Source organism: Triticum aestivum, chromosome 5B, assembly GCF_018294505.1.
Source record: "Triticum aestivum cultivar Chinese Spring chromosome 5B, IWGSC CS RefSeq v2.1, whole genome shotgun sequence".
NCBI classification, from domain to species: domain Eukaryota; kingdom Viridiplantae; phylum Streptophyta; class Magnoliopsida; order Poales; family Poaceae; genus Triticum; species Triticum aestivum.
In genome coordinates this window covers 534,261,566-534,268,255 of record NC_057807.1, presented here as the reverse complement: position 1 = coordinate 534,268,255, position 6,690 = coordinate 534,261,566, and positions in this window count along the sequence as shown.

Sequence of the window (6,690 nt, the reverse complement as noted above, 5' to 3'; positions counted from 1 at the left end):
TACGCCACACCCCTCCCGATCAACAGGACCCCCGTTTTGACCGTCGGAGGTCCATTTCGTCTATTTTGCGGTACGCCACACCCCTCCCGATCAACAGGACCCCCGTTTCGACCGTAGGAGGTCCGTTTCCTCCGTTTTGCGGTACGCCAGACCCCTCCCGATCAACAGGACCCCGTTTCGAACGTGGTCGGTCGAACACAAGGCCATTTCCTCCGTTCTGCGGTACGCCAGGCCTCGTTTCTATCGCCTGTTCCGTCCAAGCCGGTTGGCTCCCACGCGTTCCGTTGCCTCCCGATGAACACGACGCATTCCGTTGCCTCCCGATGAACACGACGACGACGATGTTTCTCCGTTCTGACCCAGCCATGTACACGAGCCCTGGCCGTACGTACACATACGTGGCTGTATTTTATTTCTTGCACCCTGGCCGATGTACGTACGTGTACATGCTACGTGCGCGCCTCTACTACGACACGTACGCGCCTCTACTACGACCAGTATATATGTACATACATGTTCGCGACCAGAATGACAACACTACGTACGCTTCGACCAGGTGGGTCCCGACTGTCAGGCACTTCCTTGCGTGCGAAGATGTAGCTGGTGGGTCCCAGCAGTCTGGGGGGGCGAAACGTTTTTTTGCCCGGACGCACTTTCTTGCGTGCTAAGATGTAGCTGGTGGGTCCCAGCAGTCAGGGGGCGAATCGTTTTTTTGCCCGAACGCACTTCCTTGCGTGCAAAGATGTAGCTGGTGGGTCCCAGTAGTCAGGGGGCGAATCATTTTTTCGCGAAATACAGTGGCCCGTCCGGTGGGTCCCCACTGTCAGGTGGAGGAATAATTATTTTGCACGTATAAGGAGGCACTTCCTTGCTACGGCTGTGGACCAAGCTGTCAGCCTCTCCATGTACAGTCCACGTCCGATGAAAGCCGTTCCTTGACCATGTTGACCACGCCTCGCCGAGAGCACCAGGGCGGTGGACGACGGCGAGGCCTAGGAAGGGGACGACACGGAGCCAGGGAACACGCGGCAGTGGATGCCCACGTGTAGAGGAGTACGAGGGTTCACTGGTTTGCTGCGGTGTGAGGCTGCCGTCGCCGCAGAATAACAGGGGGTGTGGGTGAGTAGAGGGATGGCCTGGCCAGCGGTGGGAGTTGTAGGGGGCGGTGAGGCCTCCGCCGCATCGCAGCCGGCCACGGGAGGCAGGAGCACGAGGCACGGCCGACACTGGTTTGGGCGGCTGGAGCAAGAAGACCAGAGGTTGAAGAAGCACTACGGCCGTTGGATGGACATCGTACGGTCACTGGAGCTAGAATCGTGCATATTGACTAAGTTGACAAAGCCCTCCGTCCCCGTCAACTTAGTAGGCCCACAAGTCAGCCTGCCACTATACTGGGTCCCAGCTAACAGGCGGAGTATTCATTTTTTTTGTGCGTAATAAGGAGGCACTTCCTTGCATGCGAATATATAGCTGGTGGGTCCGAGCTATCAGCGGCGGTAACGTTTTTTTTCGCGAAATACAGAGGCCCTTTCGGTGGGTCCCTGATGTCAGGTGGAGGAATCATTATTTTGCGCGTAATAAGGAGGCATTTCCTTGTGTGCGGCCGTGGACCCAGCTGTCGGCCTCTCCACGTACAGTCCACTTCAGATGCATGTCGGTCGTTGACCACGTTGACCAGGCCGCGCCGAGAGCACCAGGGCGGTGGACGACGGCGAGGCCTAGGAAGGGAACGACACGGAAGCAGGGAAGACTCATCAGTTGTTTCCCACGCAGAGGGGAGTATGATTGTACGAGGGTTTACTGGTTCATCTGCTGTCGCCGGAGAATAACAGCAGGTGTGGGTGAGTAGAGGGATGGCTAGGCCAGCGATGGGAGTATGGTGGGGCGGTGAGGCCTGCGCGACAGTAGAGCCGGCCGCGGGGAGGAGGGATCAGGCAGTCCCGCCGGTGCTTGTTTGAGAGGCTGGAGCAAGAAGAGCAAAGATTGAAGAAGCACGACGACCATTGGATGGCCATCCAATAGTCACTGCTTGTGTGTCAACCTTTTTTTTAGGAAAACCTCAAATCTGTGGAAAACAGCATACAGCCCATCTGCCATTATTTCTAATAATTTACAGCCCATTTGCTAATTCTTAAGTTTTTTTGGAGCCCATATTCTTATTGTTAGCATTACAGCCCATATTGTGGCCACGGTTAAAAAATTATACGAAATTTTGCATATTTCGGTGCGGTCCGAACTGTTTTTAATCCCGAAATTTTGACTCACATTCAAACTGATTTTAAAAATAAATGTATATCAATATAAAATCCAACAAATTCTCCACGCATAAAAATAATGTAATTTAAAATCTCGAAATAAAAAAAAGATATTTGAAACTAATTGCCGGTTTGATGTGTTTTGAAAATATACAACCCATTTCTCATTACTGATGGGCCATTTTCTCGGCCAGCCAAATAAAAGCTCTCCTCGTCTTGAAAGATTTGCAGCCCAACAGGCCTGACAAACTGACTTACTTGGCAAATCACAAAAAAACTGGGCTATGGCCATGGACCTAGCTGTCAGCCTCTCCACGTACAGTACTCTTCCGATAGAAGTCGTTCCTTGACCACGTTGACCACGCCGCACGGAGAGCACCACGGCAGTGGACGATGGCGAGGCCTAGGAAGGGGACGACGCGGAGCCGGGGAAGACGCGGAAGTGGAAGCCCGCGCGGAGAGGAGTACGAGGGTTCACTGGTTCGGCTGCGGTGTGAGGCTGCCGTCGCCGCAGGGCCTGGCCAGCAGTGGGAATAGTAGGGGACGGTGAGGCCTCTGCGGCAGCACAGCCGGCCACAGGAGGCAGGAGCATGAGGCACGACCAGTGCTGGTTTGGGCGGCTGGAGCAAGAAGACCAGAGGTTGAAGAAGCACTACGGCCGTTGGATGGACATCGTACGGTCACTGGAGCTAGAATCGTTCATATTGACTAAGTTGACAAAGCCATTCGTCCCCGTCAACTTGGTAGGCCCACAAGTCAGCCTCCCACCAAGGTGGGTCCCAGCTATCAGGGGGAGTATTCATTTTTTGTGCGTAATAAGGAGGCACTTCCGGTGGGTCCGAGCTGACAGCGGGGGGGGGGGGACATTTTTTTGCGAAATACGGTGGCCCGTCAGGTGGGTCCCAGCAGTCAGGGGGCAAACATTGTTTTTCGCAAAATACGGTGACCGTCCAGTGGGTCCCTGCTATCAGTTGGAGGATTCATTATTTTCCGCGTAATAAGGAGGCACTTACTTGCTGCGGTCGTGGACCCAGCTGAGACTCTCCACGTACAGTATACTTTCGATGGAAGTCGTTCCTTGACCACGTTGACCTCGCCGCGTTCCGTTGCATGCATGCGTCCATGGGCGTGGTGCGTCCCCACTGTCAGCCTCTCACGTACAGTCATCTTCCGATGACTCTCGGTTGTTGACCACGTTGACCACACCGTGCTGAGCGCACCCAGACTAGAACGACCCGGAGATGGGGAAGACGGGGCAGTGGAGTCGCAGATGGAGAGGAGTGGAAGACTTCACTGGTTCGGGTGCACGGCAGCACAGCCGCGGTGCCGCCCACGGGAGACAGGAGCAAGAACAGAGGTTGAAGAAGGAGCACTGTTGTTCGATTAACATCCAACGGTCTAGCTGCTAGAATCATTCGTTGATTAAGTTGACAAAGCCGTGCGTACACGTCGGCTTAGTAGGCCCACAAGTCAGTCACCAAATCTGACGGGTCCCAGCTGTCAACGGGATGAATAATTTTTTTCACAAAATAAGGAGGCACTTCCTTTCGTGCAAAGATACAGCCGGTGGGTCCCAGCTGTCAGGTGGAGGAAACATTTTTTAGCTTAATAAGGAGGAACTTTCCTTGCGTGCGACCATGGACCTCGTGGGTCCCAGCCGTCAGGCTCTCCACGTACAATCCTCTTCCAATGACTCTCGTTTGTTGACCATGCCGCACCGAACACAGCGAGGCGGTGGATGACGGCGAGGCCCCGGATGGGAACGACTCGGAGATGGGAAAATGTGGCAGTGGAGTCGCAGATTGAGAGGAGGAGAAGGGTTATAACTGGTTCCGTTGCGGCGTGGGGTTGTAGTCTGTGGAGAATAACAAGAGGTGTCGAGGGGTGGAGGGATAGCCTAGCCGGCGGTGGGGTAGCGCTTCGCAGCGATGCGTGCTAAGCAGAGCCGCTAGCCGCCGGAGGCCAGACCAGGTCCCGGCGATGCTGGAGGAAGAAGACGAGAGATTGAAGGTGCATGCCGGCCGTTGGATATAAATCCAATGGTTGTGGATGACACAATCATTTGTTGACCAAGTTAACAACGCCCTGCGTAGGCTTCGACCTATTGGCCCACATGTCAGCCTGCAAAAATGTGGCATATATTTAACCCATGTTTTCTATAATGTACAGTCCATTTATTGGGCTGGATGAACAAATAATTTCACGTCAATCAGGCCCATTTATATTTTCTAAGAAATCCTAGCCCATTTGCACTTCCTTGAAATACACATATTAGGTGGGCTCGTTATATATATAATGTTATGTTAGAAGGAGCAATTAATATCAAAGAATAAACTGGAGAGGCACATTTTTTTATATATATAATTAAGAAATTAGCGAGCTATTGCTCAAAATAAAAATGAGCGCATTATTATTAAATTGGTCCTTAAAATCTTTGCAAGCTTTTGTACGCAATCACCAGGATTTTTCTTGCGTGTGAGTCAAAAACAACCAGGATTTTCCATTAAACATTTACTTTTATAAGTTAATAACACGTGGGATGTTTTTATAATGTATATATAAGTCTCTGTAAAATATACGATAATAGTAATAATATAAATATATATAATGTGGTTAGAAGGGAAAACATAAATTGGACATAGCATTACTTTTATAAGAGACCTGCGTTTTATACCCCACAGTAGGCATACTAACAAGTTCACACACAAATACAACAGAAAAGGTAAACATTCATATCAAACTCAGGTTCACAGGACACGTTCATATTCATAGCCAACATTCACTATCAACAACTCAAAAGATTCATATATACACAAGCTCAGCATATCTATGCATCGAAATGATTGATAGATCACGACAATATTCATCATAATTCACAAAAAGATTCAGATATACACATGTTCAGTATGTTTATGCATCCAATTGATTGAGATCACAACCAATATGATCCATGGACGAACTTTAATTACCTAGGGTACAGACTGGTAAATGGTGTTCAATCGGAGGTACTTCTTGCTAAAATTAGTTCTTGTACGAGTAAACTTTCGAGTACATAAGAGGCAGCACGGACAATCTGAACTTTGCTTGTAGGTTTATCCTCAAATAGTGGCCTCGTGCCGAGGGAGGTTTGAGCAACTTGGCCACTACTTTCATCCAACTAGTTTACTGGCTCATCTTGGTCCTGTATCTCGTCAAAATTCTACATTGCAGACGAGAAAGGAGGCGGTTGAGAAAATGAACCACCCAAATTTTTTGTGCAGTTCAACTGAAATGGAGCATCCTTGGCGTGCAGACTGATTAAGTGCCAGATGAATATACGTGTCAACCAACTTGTCTGGAATCTTTAGACTCCATGCCATATAGTTCGCTACCATATGTGCCGATAACCAAAAGGCACAAGTTGGGACCAAAGACTGGACTGCGTTTTTCTGGGCTATGCACCAAGCAATATTTTTGGCGTTCACTCTCCTAATACTTGGAGTTTGACAATTGGTTGACGCTGGTTGATACTCGAATGAATATAGGCACTTCTTGTCAACGTCGGTGCTTGTCTGAGTGAACTTTGGAGTACATAACAGCAGCATAAGTACCTGTCCATCTGATCATTTTGTGGAGTTCTACTAAAATCACCCGATGTAATGATTTGCCTGCGAGTTCAGGCTCCAAATTACTCCTTTATGAAATCGGCAAACAATAGCACAATACCAAATTACCAATACATATGACATGCACAATAATCAGGGTAAAGACCAGTACCAACCTGTGTGAGGTAGCATATCAATTACTATTTCCTTTGACTGGAAGCTGAGATAAGCCAAGCGACTGACAGCAAAGGAATAAAGCAAGCGGAGATTAGCGACTAACAGGAAAGGACGGAAGTTGTCGAGGCAATGAAGCACCCAAAGTTTTTGTACAGTTCCACCAAAATCGAGCATCCCTGTTGGCACATATATTGAGAGAGTGAGATTACTGTAATAGTGGGACTAGTTGATGAAACATACACTAACAAATAGAAGCACCCTCATTATCTTAATGGGTAAAGTTAGCAACATAGTAGTCTTGCTTAAAGAGAGGTATTAGTTTATTTAATCAGTGCCAATTAGCTCAACTCAACACTCAAAGCATTGCCATTTATCATAGGTTGCAAAAATTAAAAGTGCAAAGATAAAGGAGTTTCTCATGACAGTAGCACGATACAAATAGAGATGACAGCAAACTAATATGGATGAAGGCCTTAGGCCCATACCAACCTGAGAAAAAAAGCTTATTCATGTAGTCCCATAAGAGATGATAAAGCACTCACTGGAATCACACAATAGTACATATTTTTGTGCACTTCAAATGTATGGTTGAAATCACTCTTGTTTACCAGTGCTGAGATTATATCGAAAGATTATCAAGAACTTCCGGCAGAGTTAAAGCACTGGCTGGGATA